Source organism: Lissotriton helveticus, chromosome 6 (assembly GCF_964261635.1).
Source record: "Lissotriton helveticus chromosome 6, aLisHel1.1, whole genome shotgun sequence".
NCBI classification, from domain to species: Eukaryota; Metazoa; Chordata; class Amphibia; order Caudata; family Salamandridae; genus Lissotriton; species Lissotriton helveticus.
Genome location: NC_136067.1, coordinates 2,071,098,536 through 2,071,112,795, shown reverse-complemented (window position 1 = coordinate 2,071,112,795; position 14,260 = coordinate 2,071,098,536). Strand labels below are relative to the sequence as shown.

Below are 14,260 nucleotides of genomic sequence, written 5' to 3'. Positions count from 1 at the left end.
GATGCTCTAGCAGCCATGGTAATCCAAGATAGATTCGATAGCAAAAAGACAGGTCTTGCAGTCACAAAAGTGAAAGAAGAAGTGAAGGAAATGGGTGGGGATTTCATTCTTTGTAAAGCAACCAATGAAAATAGTTATTTTAAGGTCACATGACTTGACGCGCTTACGCTGCGCACACCGGAGCGCTTCCGGGGGTCTTACGCGGCGCGAACGTAGGCGCTTTCGGGGGCGCTTACGCGGCGGGCCTGAGTGACGTTTTGATAGCTTTACGGAAATGCAAAATCATTTCCATTTCGTAAATCAAAAATACTGCTTTTATAAGAATGGTACTAAATGTCTTCCATTATTATTTACTTTTCAAACATATTTATTTTTACGAACGCAGAAATAGCGCTCTCGGGAGAGCTTACCGGTGCGCGCACCCTGAGCGCACCAGGAAAAATTTTTAAAAAAAATATATACAATAAACAAATAATTTTATTTTAAAAAAATATATAATTAATTGTTGTAAAAAACAACTAACAAAAAAAAAATCGTAGGTTTCAAGGTCGATATACAAATGAATTAGCTTTTAAAAAATATATGAAATTCACTGAAAAAACCATAGCTTTCACACTCGTTATAGTTAGGAATTAGCATTTAAAAAACCTTTGAAATTCACTGAAAAAACCATAGGTTTCACACCAGTTATAGTTAGCTGAACATTTTACTCATTTTACTCATACAAAACCATTGAAATTCCCACGTTATAGTTAGTTGGACTCACTATAACTCGCGCGCCCGGAATCCACTGCTGATGATGTCACATATTACATCATTCATGACATGGTCAGTGACATCACTGATGACATCACTGATGACATCACTGATGACATCACTGATGACATCCTCCATGTGATAATACGATGCACCTCCTCACACTCTAATCTAACCTTTGATACACCCAGTGTTAAATACAAACTACTATTCCTGAAATTATTGACACACCAATACCCGTAACTACATACGCACTCACTGATTCCTAGGTCTACACACACACATCCACTCATTCACCCATACAATCACTCATACATACAGTCACTCATCAATAGAGCACTATTATATCCACTCATACACCTATACAGACACTTACATGCTGACACTCATCCACAAAGTTACTCAAACACCTAGTCAGTTATGCAAAGAATCAATCACACTCCCATTTACTCAACTACAAAGTTATACACACTAAACCTTACTTATTCAAACTTATACTAACACATACTTACTCTCTTTTACAATCACTGATACAAGTACACATTGATCCATACAGTCACTTACGCAATCACAGGCTCTGATGTTTAGTCATTTATATATGCCAACTCTCACATGCACTGTGTGTTACATATGTACTTACTTGGACATGGAGCACTGAGATAGCCATTCACTCACCAACACACCCATGCAGACAGTCAACCACCCATACAGCTCTTTCCACATGCACTCTTGAACCCATATACCAAGTGAATCAACTGCTCACACATATATGCACAGAGTCACACACCTCCCAGCCACCCACGCACACACTCACCCTCACATTCAAATACTTGGACAACCACTCAATAACCCATATAGCCACTCATATAGCTACTGATCAACACATGCAGCAGCTTACACAACAACAGACATACTGATGCACACATTCAGACAGTTTAGTCACTAACCAATGCATTTAGTAAGACACATTTAATCACTCACTCATACAGTCAGTCACGCACCTACTAAATCCTTCATCCAGACATTCATACATACACTCATTATTCAATATGTTAAACACATTTTAACTTTACAGGAACACACATTCACTGGATGATGTCATCAGTGATGTCATCAGTGATGTCATTTGAGATGTCATCAGTGATGTCATTTGAGATGTCATCAGTGATGTCATCAGTGATGTCACTGACCATGTCATGAATGATGTAATATGTGACATCATCAGCAGTGGATTGCGGGCGCGCGAGTTATAGTGAGTCCAACTAACTATAACGTGGGAATTTCAATGGTTTTGTATGAGTAAAATGTTCAGCTAACTATAACTGGTGTGAAACCTATGGTTTTTTCAGTGAATATATATATATATATATATATAGATATATAGCTCCAACTCGAAAGAAAAGAAAAGACGAGCTTGGACCCAAGTAAGTGCAGATATTTTTATATATATATATATCCTGATGAAGACAAATGCTTATGAGATGAAACTTTACATTCAAATTCAATATATGTATCTCATAAATAAAGGGAGGGAGGAGAGGAAAATACTGGATGATTATGTATAAATTAGATGTATAAAACATAAATGTTTCTTTTTTATACAATGATTCACCTTCAGCCATAGTTTACCTATGGATTGAGTGTCATGTGTTAATGATGTTGTCATTTTTCTGCAAAGCTATCATTGAATGTAATTTACTTTACTGCTAGGGTAATTCAGACCTAGTGCCACTTGAAAATGGAGTACAGTAGTAAAAGCTGCCAACTCATTTTTTCTTTCTGAATTCAACAACGTCTAATTTGGTATAGGAGCATAGAAAGACCTACCACAAAATAGACAGCTGTTCTGACAATGCTGTACTGCAAAGAAAGTGCCTGGTCATATTATTGCAGTAGCGAAAATATGAAAAACCTTAATGATAGAAAACCTCTCTTTTTTAAAGAACTGCTTGTGTTGACATTCATTGTACTTCCAAATTCTGTTTGTTAACCATTGTTATTGTTAGTATGTTATTGAGTGAAACAGGTCATAATGTTGGGTAAATAAATCCCTTTGCTGGGCCACCTGTAATCAAACATTCATGGAACTACGAGGAATGGTTGAGTTCTGGGATAAGTGGTGGGAGAAATGTATGTATGTATTGCAGTGTTAACCAATTGTTATATGATCAGTTTTAAAAAAAATAATAATTTGGTTAATTTCTGTTGACTAACGTGTTTTAACTTTGAATTTTAAAACATGTTTTTAACTTTACAATTTAGGTATTGGAAAAGAAAATGCTGTCTTTTATTGTACCTGTAATCGTTCCCTGTATAACCTCAAAACTTTCTGTAGTGTAAAAATCATGAACAAATGATAAACGCAAACAATGATCACTAAAATCAAGGAGAGAAATAGAAGGAAACTGTTTTATTTTGGCACCATAAGGGCTCAACAAGCAGGGAAATGAAATAATCAAACCTTAGATAATGATCTAACTTTAAACAATTACTAAAATTAAGGACTACATTTTGAGATGCATTGGATAAGCAAGTGAATTAGATCAGATGACACAAGCTGTGTCTAAGTATTCTCTATTAAAGCTATTCTATGATTTGCCCAGGTTCACTTTATAGCGTCCTCTGTGCCTTGTGACCCAACGCCATCTTCAGGTGTTGCGTGGAACCTTCCAGGGACCTATAGAAAGAAACACATCATCAGTACTCAAATCAAATCAAATCAAATCAAAAATCACTTTATTCGGTTTTGCAAAGAAGACCATAAAAGTTCATAAAAATACATTTCATACATTAATTCAGTTTAAAAAGACTATTAAAAAGTCATAAGTTTAAAATGCATTTTGTAAAATCGTTAAAAGAAGGGGATAGACTCTTAGTACCAACCCTTATAGTCTCTTCATACATTTGATTTTTCAGAGGTTAGACCTATGACGTATGCAAAATTTCAAAAAACGTACAGTTGCTTTTGCTATCAATTCATTTTCTAGGTATTGTAACGCCAGATAGGCTGGGCGACATTGGCGTAGGCCCCAATATTTAAATATGGGCAATAGCCATTTTCTGCGGGGTGCCTCAAAGAATTTACAAAATAAGACTGTATGTATTGTCGACTGCTTTGATTGGGAGTCACAAGGGCACAATGACATTTTTGATGTCCAATCATTTTGTATGGGAAAGCAGACCATTAAGTGGAACATGTTGAACCTAAAGCGTGTCAGAAGTAGTTTTTCAAATGGGGTCATGTTATACAGCAAATAAGGTTCAATAGATGATACTGTTTGAACTAGTAAACTTTGTTGTACAGAGGATTTATGGATTTCTTTTAGCAGACGTGTTTGGTGCAAATGTGATAAGCATGCTTTCCTCAGATCTTTTTTGGAAATGCTGTATAAAGATAATGGATCTGTAAAATAATGTCTGTGTCCCATATCTGTAAGAAAGGCATTAACATAGGCTGTCCATTTCATCCGCCCATAATGCTCCAGCGTTTGAATATCTTGAATAATCAGTCTAGTTAAATTGCATTGTTCAGTGACCCAAATTCTTCTCCAGAGCATTATAGGTTGTATTCTTATAATGTCCTCTAGATGGTCTATGCCCAGCTCTTCATGACAGGCGTATGTAGAAGAATTTTTCGGCAGCCCCAATAGGTATCTTAAGAAGGCATTTTCTATTTTTTGTAAGTCAGTCACGTTTGCGTGTCCCCATATCCCTGCCCCATAGATAGCAGTACTAACACATTTTGCCTTATAAATTTTTAAGGTTTCTAGAGGTGGCTTGTGACCCAGTTTTTGGACAAATGTTCTCAAGGCCGCTGTTGTTTTTAGAAATGATAGTTTTCTCGCCGAAATTGCCGCTTTCCACTTAAATTTGTCGTCAATGACAATTCCCAGGTATTGGTAAGTGGGTGTTCTTTCCAGAGCTTCCCCTTTCACAAATAATGTTTTAGGTTTCATGTTTTTCCTCCCCGCATGCATAGTAAAAGTTTTTTTAACATTTAAAAACAAGTTCAAGCTCAACATAAATTCACAGTATCTATCCAATTCTCGCTGCAGTTCCACAGATGTTCTCGCTAGAATGACTGCGTCGTCGGCATATAGCAGCGCGGGTATATGCCGACGACCGACAGAGGGGAGGTCTCTACTTCCCTCAAGCAGTGCTGTCTCAAGGCCATTTGTATAGAGGGTGAATAGAAAGGGGGCCAGTACGCATCCTTGTCTGACCCCCTTTTCTACCCGGAAGCTATCTGACAGTTGACCCTTTGTCCCAAATCGCACTCTGCCTGTTGTTCCAGTATAGAGTTCTCGTAGGAAATCTACAATAGGGGGATCTACTCCCATATTCAACAGGATCGTCCACAGCCTTGAATGTATGACACAGTCGAAGGCTGCGGATAAGTCCACATACACCATGTGAAAGGCACTCCCCTTGGCCTCTAAGTATTTTCCTGCCAATAGGGTCAGGTTTAGTGCTTGGTCCACAGTGCCTAGACCTTCGCGGAAGCCATATTGTATGTCCGATATGACATTGTTTGTGACTGCCCACTCCTGGAGTCTCTCGAGAACTATCCGACCAGCGACCTTCCCGAGAGAGTCCAGGAGGGAGATAGGCCTATAACAAGTTGGCGAGTTTCGGTCTCCCTTTTTGAAGATTGGGACTAATATAGAGGTCTTCCATGATTTTATCAGCCCTTCTTCTAGGGATGCGTTTAAAACATTTGTCAGGAGCGGGGACCAGAGTTCTTCCTCGTATTTATAAATGTCAACGGGAACCCCGTCGGGCCCCGGGGCTTTGCCTAATTTAGTGGATTTTAAGGCTTTCTGTACCTCGTCGTGCGTAAACTGCAGGTTTAGTGGATAGATAACTTGCTTCAGCAAGTCCGTTGTTTCCATATTATCTGGTGGACTTAAACAAAAGACATTTGAGTAGTGTTTTACCCATTCAGTGTTGGTAATCGCGACATCAATAGAGGGTATATCCTCCTTCCCTGTGAGGTATGGTGACCTTACTATTTTCCAGAACTCAACACTGTCTTTGAGTTCTGTGCTTTTTTTTAGACACTCCCAGAGGTCAGTTTTTATCTCGTGTTTTCTGTTTTTAATTGCTAGGGCATATTCTCTCCTTAGAGCGGTAATTTCCACCCTATCTCTATCCTTACTGGCCAATGCTTTTTTTAGTTTTACATGTGCTTTCGTACAAGCTGAGTTGAACCAGCCTTTTTTATCACGGATAATCTGTTTGCAAGATCTAGTTAAAGCCTTTTTTATTTTTTCTGTGATAATATTAAAGCTAGCTATTGTCTTAGAGCTTTCTGCCTCACGGTCTAAACAAAGTGAAATCTCATTTTTACAAGCTGTAACAATTGTTGAAGTGGTCGCTTTTTTATCAACGTTTCCCCATTTTAGGGTGTAGCCATTAAGAGACCCCATCTCTAAGTTTTGTTGATGCAATAAGGAAAAAGTATCAAAATCTTTTTGTTTTCTTTGTTCTCTTAGACTGATTACTATCGGAAAGTGGTCACTTAAAGGATTTTTGGGTACTTCGAATAATTCTATATTTGGACCTTTATGTGCTGAGATCATAACGTAGTCTATCAGACTCGTCAGTCCCCTGCCATTAAAGGTTGGGGTGAAAGGTACTTGAGAGGTTTTTTGTTCGTTTGCAAAACCCAGTTCTAATTCGGTTACAGCCTCATTCATTTCTTCACCTTCATGTGAATGGGTAAAGTGAGTGATCATATTTCCATCATCATCTACTATCCCACATTTATCTGTATTATTATTATCGCATAGGTGGATGTTAAAGTCTCCGCCCCATAATATGGTGCATGTTTTATTAATAAATTTCTCTTTTAGGTTTTGTAAAGTACCAGAGATTTCTTGAAGAAGATTAGTTAGATCATCTAGTTTTTTGTTATTGTAAAAGTTTACAATGATGTATACTATCTGTTTAGTTGTCTTGATGATAACTATTTGGTAATTCTCCTGTAATTTTACTGGAACAATCTCTTCATATTGTAGGGTGTTGGCTATATAGATAATTAGACCGCCACTGTTTCTTCCAGATGAAGATTTTTTTGCTGAAGAAAGGAAAGTCTTATATCCCATTATGTGTAGCGGGTCGATAGCCCAAGTTTCCTGAAGACAGATAATACTGCTTACAGTTACTTGGTTTAAAAAGTTAGGATTTGTTACTTTAGCCAGCAAACCTGCTATATTCCAGAAAGTTAAATGTATTAAGGAAGTGCTTTTGTTATTGTTGTTTGAAATTGTCTTAATTAATGAGTTTCCATGGTGTTGGTGGCTAATTTTTAATTGAGCTGGGTTGATTTCGTCATTAGGTCCTATATGTTTTTGAGTATTTACAGTATTCTCTGGTGTTATGTTCTGCGTGTCTAAACCATATGTACTAGAGGGGCTATCTGACATCTGGCCTACTGGATATAATGTAAGGTTCACTGAGTCTGCAGAATTGAAATTTTCTTGTCAGTCATTAAAATCAAGAGTAGAAAGTGCAGCAAACCTATTTTGAGTTGGAATACTATAAAGATTACCAGGAGCTGCGGCAACATGTTGCCAACGAGGGTCCCTGTATTCTTTGGTTGGCATTGTAGATAGATAAGGGTGAGAGGTAAAATGAGGATGGACCTGTGGATGATACCTTTGCATGTGGACGTTTGGGTATGTAAATTTGGGATACTGTTGTAAAAAGGGGGAGTTGTTTGCAAATATTGAATGTTGATCGAAGAAAGGAGTGGCTAGGTTAGATTCTGTTGTTGGTACATCAGTGATCAGATGCCTATAGAAGTACCCCAGTGGGAGTAAAGTAGTATTAAATTCCCATATGGATGGTGAGGGGGATGATGGTTAATTTATGCGCCTCCTGGCGCCGAAATCTCGCGGTATGTCCCGCTAGGTCTGCTGGGTGTTGTGGTCCTGTGCCTGCACCACGCCCACACTCCACTCGTCAGCCGGACTCCCGAGATGGCAGAAGGGGTCCCACGGCGAGAGACAGGAGGCGGGCGGGCTGGCAGGGTCCCGGAGAGTATCCCAAGCGATGTCCCAGGGCAGATTACAGGCAGCGCCTGTCCAGCGGCAAAAAGGATTCAGGTATTTAATTCAGTCACCCCCTCGACCGGGATGATGGTTAATTTATGCGCCTCCTGGCGCCGAAATCTCGCGGTATGTCCCGCTAGGTCTGCTGGGTGTTGTGGTCCTGTGCCTGCACCACGCCCACACTCCACTCGTCAGCCGGACTCCCGAGATGGCAGAAGGGGTCCCACGGCGAGAGACAGGAGGCGGGCGGGCTGGCAGGGTCCCGGAGAGTATCCCAAGCGATGTCCCAGGGCAGATTACAGGCAGCGCCTGTCCAGCGGCAAAAAGGATTCAGGTATTTAATTCAGTCATCAGTACTCAATAAATGTAAGGAGTGTGCCAGTGACGTTCAAGTGTGTAACAGTTAATAGATGGCTTCAGTAATAACATCCAAGTTTAACTAAACATGTCACTTGTGCAAATAGCTCCGCAACAAACAATACATTTGGATGGTTTTCCAATACATGGATGTGTGCAGGCCCTCTACATAAACTTGCCCACACACCCTTCATACAGGTGGCACTAAGGTAGGGTTTACATAGACAAACTATAATGTGAATAGCATCTTTCTGGTCTAAAGATCAACTGCAAATACCACCTAAAATAATAAATGAAAGAGGAACTTTTTGTGTTTTCTTTTTTTTGTCTTTGGCTGATAAAACATCTATGGAACTGTGGTGACGTATTTGGATTTCACTACAGGAGAATCTGAATCATTCCATGGACATTGTAAAATACAAAACAGGCTTTGAAAGTGAGATAAAAATGCTTGAAGTAGGTTTGAAAAAAGATATCAAGCTACATGGTAGTATTTTAGTATCCCAATGCATCGCTCACATTCACTCTATATCTATATCCAGAACTGCTGCACCAGTAGCAACAGATTAACATGTAATTGGATGGTCAGAGGATGGTGATGACTTGGCCATAAATTATGAAGCATATAATCCCTGTAGGAAGCTGATGCATGCTTGCAATACCTCCCCCCACAAACGTTTTGCCTAGTATCTGGTGCAACTTTGACTGTCAGTGTGCTGGATACCTGCCAATCAGGACCCCAGCGCCAGTGTTCTTTCCTTAAAACTGTACCACAATTGGGTCAACTTCAGCCACCCCTGTAAGACCCTAATAAATGGTACCCCTGGTACCTAGCACATGGGTGTTGAAGAGGGTCCACTAGGGCTGTAGCACAAATTGTCACCCTAGGCACCACTCACCAAGTCTATTCAGACTGCCATTGCAGGATGCGAGTCTTGGTGTGGAGAAGACCAAAGAGTTGACATGGCACACAGCCCTGGGTTCCATACCTCACAACACTGCAGGAGGTATAGATAAGCCGCCTCTCTAGCTAGGCCTTACAGCCCTGGGGCAGGGTGCAATATATCCCCTGTGTGGCCTATCTGCATGAGCAGGTATGGACCTGCAATATCAAGTCCATTCATGGATATTGTAAGTGCACAGGGAAGCCATTAACAGTACATGGGGTGGATGCTCGTCATTACAATCTTCCTAGCTTCCTGATGGCTTTACTGTACCCAAAGGTGTTTGGTACCAAACACCTCGTCTTAATAAATCCTCACTGATGCCAGTGATGTATTTGATAATAAATGCACACAAGAGACCCTTTAGATGGTCCACTGAAAATCTACCCAGTCATGGTATAGTCTCTGACTAGTCCTAGCCAGCTTGCAATCACCAAATATGTTTCTGCACCCCTGGGTTGAAAGCCATTGCTCTCAAAGGCCAGAGACAAAGCCTGCTCTGGGTGGAGGTGGTAACACAGGAACCACAGTGCAAGCGGGAAGCTTCAAAACCAATGCCACCTTTGAAGCCGGCCTCTGGCCATCTGCTGTTAGAAGCAGATACCAAACCCCAGTCCTGGTTCACCTTTGACACGAGGACTGGCAGGACATTTTGCCAGATTAGGAGGTGTGCCCACCTTCAACATGTACTTCCTCTAAGGCGGGACAGGCGAGGTGGACTCACTTTTCACTTTCCATCTCGAAGATGGGGAAAATAGCCTTTTAGAAGTCAGGGGTTTGCCACGCCCCACTTAGCATGAGCATATCGAGGGTGTATACACCCTACAGGTAAGCAGCCCATTGGCTAGTAACTGTCTCATCCTTTAACGCCCCTAAATTGAGTATTTAGGTGGCTCCACAATACTTTGACTTCAGATTCAACGGATGAAAAGAAAAAACAGAAGAAAACTTGCAACCAGTTCAAGAACTGATCCGTGCTGCAGGGAAATAGGCACCAAACCCTGCTTTCTACTGATACCTGTAAGGCCTCCAAGAAACCCTACAGTCACTCCAGCCTTTGACCGATTGCCAAGAAACTCCCTTTGGGCTAGAGGGGCTAGTCCCTGGCACTCCACCAGTAAAGACCTCCATGTGGTGAGGACTGGAAAGGACAGTGTCGACGTGAGTCACCACCAACAAACCAGTTGCAGCAACCAAGACTTGTTGGTCCCCTGCCTGATGACCAACCCCTTCAATGCACCCGCCAGGAAGAGGGCTCCTCACATCTCCTGTGACTGATGCTGGAAACAGCCCTGCTCCTGTGTGTTTGCACTCAATTCCTGGTGGCATTGACTGCATGACTGCTGCAACTTGGGCACGACTGCCCCACTGCGACGGACTGCCCTGAACCGTACCCGTGACCCAACCACTGTAGGTGACGATCGACCTCCGGTACCTCTGATCCAAATAATCCTCTACTGCCTGCTGTACCCAAGTTCTCGGCCTCCCAAGACCTTCATCCCTCCAGATAAGAACTGACTCTGAATCCTCGGTGCCCATGATCACCCGGAACTCCTTGGCATTGACTGCAACAGTATATGTGTTGGCGTCCTCCACTTCCTTAACTTTCTGCCTTCTTTGCAGTGACTGTGGCAGTAGCTTATTGGGGCGTTCCCAAACCAATGCACCATATGCTAACCCATTGCTTTCTCCACTGTTGCTTATTCTCAAACTATACTGCTTTTATACGAATTACTGAAACTGTACAAAGTATTTATCCTGCATTGCTTTTTAAAACATATATAAAGACACTTGTATTTTTTCCGAATTGGTCTTGGATTTTTTCTTGAGGGTGTGTCTCATTTCTTGCCTCTGTGTGTGAGAACAAATGTTTAGGACGAACCTCTGATAAGCCTAACTGCTCGCCCACACTACCACATAAAGAGCACTAGGACTATCTGCTTTTGCCTCTGTACACCAATTTGGTATCCACTGGACTCTGCACAGCACTTTGTTTTAGTACACTATATAGAGAGCCAGCTTCCTACAATACCCCTTTACCGTTCAACAGTAGGACAGGTAAGCCACATCTGAGTTATGTGACCTTACAAAGGAAATCAGCATTCTGCCTCATTATTCTGTTGACGTAGTACCCAGATCTGTGGTGAGTCGGTGTTGGGTAGGCACAAGCTTGCACATAGAACCACATAGGACATTTCAGCTGTAGACTAATGTGGAAAAGTAAATTTTGCCATGTTCTGTGTCACTACGTGTCATCCATCATATGTTATGTGTGCATGACCAATATGCATATGTTATTCCCCATGTCCGATTAATGACGCAATTACAGTTGTGTCCTCCTCTAGTATGCCAGTTTCCAGTCCTCGTGAATACTACGAATATCAGGCCTATGTAAAGCTACGTTGCCACGTTTCTCAGTGTGCACGTTATTTCATTATAAAGTCCCCGTTTCCAGGCCTCAACAGGGCCCGGACATCAGATTCAGCTCCTGTCTCCTGAAGCCTCGCTGAGGAGCGATACAGCCCCCACCTGTATCCTCGACCTTTCACTTACTTCCTGCCTCGCAGTGCCCGGTGCAGCTTGGCTCTGCCTCTGAGTCTGCCAAGACTATATTATGATTCCCGTTATCAGTTTAGTCCTCCTTCTCTGCATTCCTAAGCTACTGAACTGCATCAATAGTTTCCGTCATTGTCTAGCCTATGCGGCTCCATATTAAGAGAAATACTGTATTTAATGGTCATTTAATATTCTTCATCACGCACTATATGTAGAATAAATGCATGCTCTAGTCTTAGAGTCAGTTAGCTTTTCCCCTCATGACTTCTAGTTTATATCAACATGTTCCCTAAACATCAGATACTAGATAGGGTTTAGGTACATGTCGCTCCGACCCTCCAGACTTTAGTCTCTGCTCCTAGCACAGAGTTCATAGCCCCCAGCTTCTCCTAGTAACACGTCATTGCCAGTTTGCGCGCACCATCAGGTTAGAGGTCCCGGCTCCTTAGGTAGCCCCCTCCATGGTTTCCGCCCCATTCATGACATATCCTGTTACGTCTGCACCACATGTCTATGTATACGCCCAGTTACACCTCTTTTTACTCTTATCTTTCGCGACTGCTACGCGTCACACCCACTGCTACGCCTACCGCAATGTGATGCTATGTGTTCGCGCTATGTATATATGCTCATGTATTGTTATTAAAAGCTAGCGCGCTCATTCAAGACCCAGCCCCAGCAGCTGCTGGGCCCTGTCATCCTATTCCTATGCAGGTTGTCCTGTTCCTGTCCTTGTGCTGTATTAAACCTGCAAAACTCCTTCTACCTCGAATCTTGACTCTTATTTATTGAGCTATCTGTTATTCATTCATTCACTCAAAAATAGATCCGGTATTATTTATTTATATACCACATAATGGCGCCCGAATAGGGACTTGCCCTTTCCCCACGCGTCGGTGAAGCCACGCCGACCCCCTGACCCTCTGCAGTCGTGACGGAACTCTTCTGCGCAGTGGCAGATATTTCTGCTCAAGTATCCCTCAGGCCCACGGAGGAGACGGAGGAGGCGGTCCAGCATCCAGACGAGACGGTGGAGGAACGCGGCGAGTCCCGACCAGAGCCCAAGCCAAGAGTCCAAGGTCCGAGGTATCCGGAGGTCCACCCGTAACTGAAGTCCGAAGTCCGAAGTTCGTCGTCGTAGCAGTCCAGTCCAGTCCGAGGCTTTCCGTTCTTGCTGCCCGGTGAGTACCGTTACTGGGGTGGTATCTAGACAGGGTCAATTTAATTGACTCTGGTCTGTGGGTTGGTGGTACACAGTCCCACAAACGAAGTGTCCACTTCGGTGGATGCGGGTCCTGACGTGTCTCTTTAAGAGACCGGTAAGTTTCGTACTGTTTCAGCAGTGCATCTAGTTTCTGTTCTAGTCAGTTCTGTTCTCGAGAAATTTCAAGTATTTTCAGGTGGTATTCTGTTCGAACTGTTATTCATAATGTTCTTCATGTATTTTAATGTTGTGGTATGAGTGCGACGTGATTTCGTGTTTTCATTGTGTATTGTATTATGTCCAGATTATAGTCCAGTCATGCCGCTCTTCTCAAAATTACGTCAGTTAAAAACTAGAAAGGGTCTGCTGGAAGCAGCAGTTCCCGTCCCGCCCAGGGACAGTCCAGGTCACTTTATGTATCAGAAGCATGGCATAAGCGCCATATTGTATCTAGATTTATGGGTAGAGTATACCAAACAGTTAGAAGAAAAGTATAGATGGCCCGTATCGGGTACATGGGATGCCGAATGCATCATGCGAGTAGAAGAGGCATTATGGAAAAAGAAAGCCAGACAATCACAGAAAGACGCCATCGAGCTATGGCGCAAAGAAGCTCATAAAAGAACCGAAAAAGAAATCAGAAAGTCAGAACTAAGTAGAGAATCCCAAGAACGAGCCCAAGAAAGAGAATTAATCGAGATAGGTGAAGGAGTTAGAACTGAGCAATCAGACAGACAGAGGAATGCCCTCATTAAGGGTATGTATCCTCTTCTTGCTGAGGGCTTGCCAAAAGCGACCCCGGAGGCATCCAGTAATTTCCCGCCACCATTAGTTCCGACCAAGCTACGTCACAAACCGACCGCAGCTGATATTTTTATTTCGTCCTATCTGGACGACACAGTCCCCGAATATGCAAATCCTGTTCGCACTCCGCCAGTCCCTGTAAACCAGGTAATTCCTGCTCCTCCAGACACCGGGGTGCCCTTAACAGCCCCCCTGGGTCAGCCCGCCATACAAGTCCAGCCCACGTTACAATTACCGACCCTGCCAGGACGGAAAGCATCAGTTGATGATTCTAGTTTAGGGGCCGCAGGAGGAGGTCTTCCTCAAACTCCGCCGCCATACAAACGTTTATCAGCACTCGAATTACATGCTCAAGCATCACAGCGTACTCCCAAGAGTAATAAGTCTGTTGCAGAAATCAGGCAAACCCTTGGCGAATGTGTCTATGACCCAGTTCCAGGCGAGTTTAATATGGTTTTATATTCCGTACGCGTAAGGAGAGTGACCGAGTATCTAGTCACCCTACCAAATATGAAAGAAGATCTAGACAGGATATATCGTTTCATCCGTACAGGGGATGACCCACAAAGTATTAGTGATGCCAT

General features: G+C 42.5%; 1 long non-coding RNA gene across 1 annotated transcript in view; it reads right to left on the bottom strand.

Annotated features, from left to right (window-relative positions):
* Positions 1–3,151: 3,151 nt before the first annotated feature.
* The window catches only part of LOC144764014 (uncharacterized), a 47,354-nt gene continuing 36,245 nt past the window's right edge, over positions 3,152–14,260 (bottom strand). The window contains exon 2 of the long non-coding RNA XR_013596295.1: positions 3,152–3,433. This is a non-coding gene — a long non-coding RNA (uncharacterized LOC144764014). The remainder of the gene's footprint in view (positions 3,434–14,260) is intronic.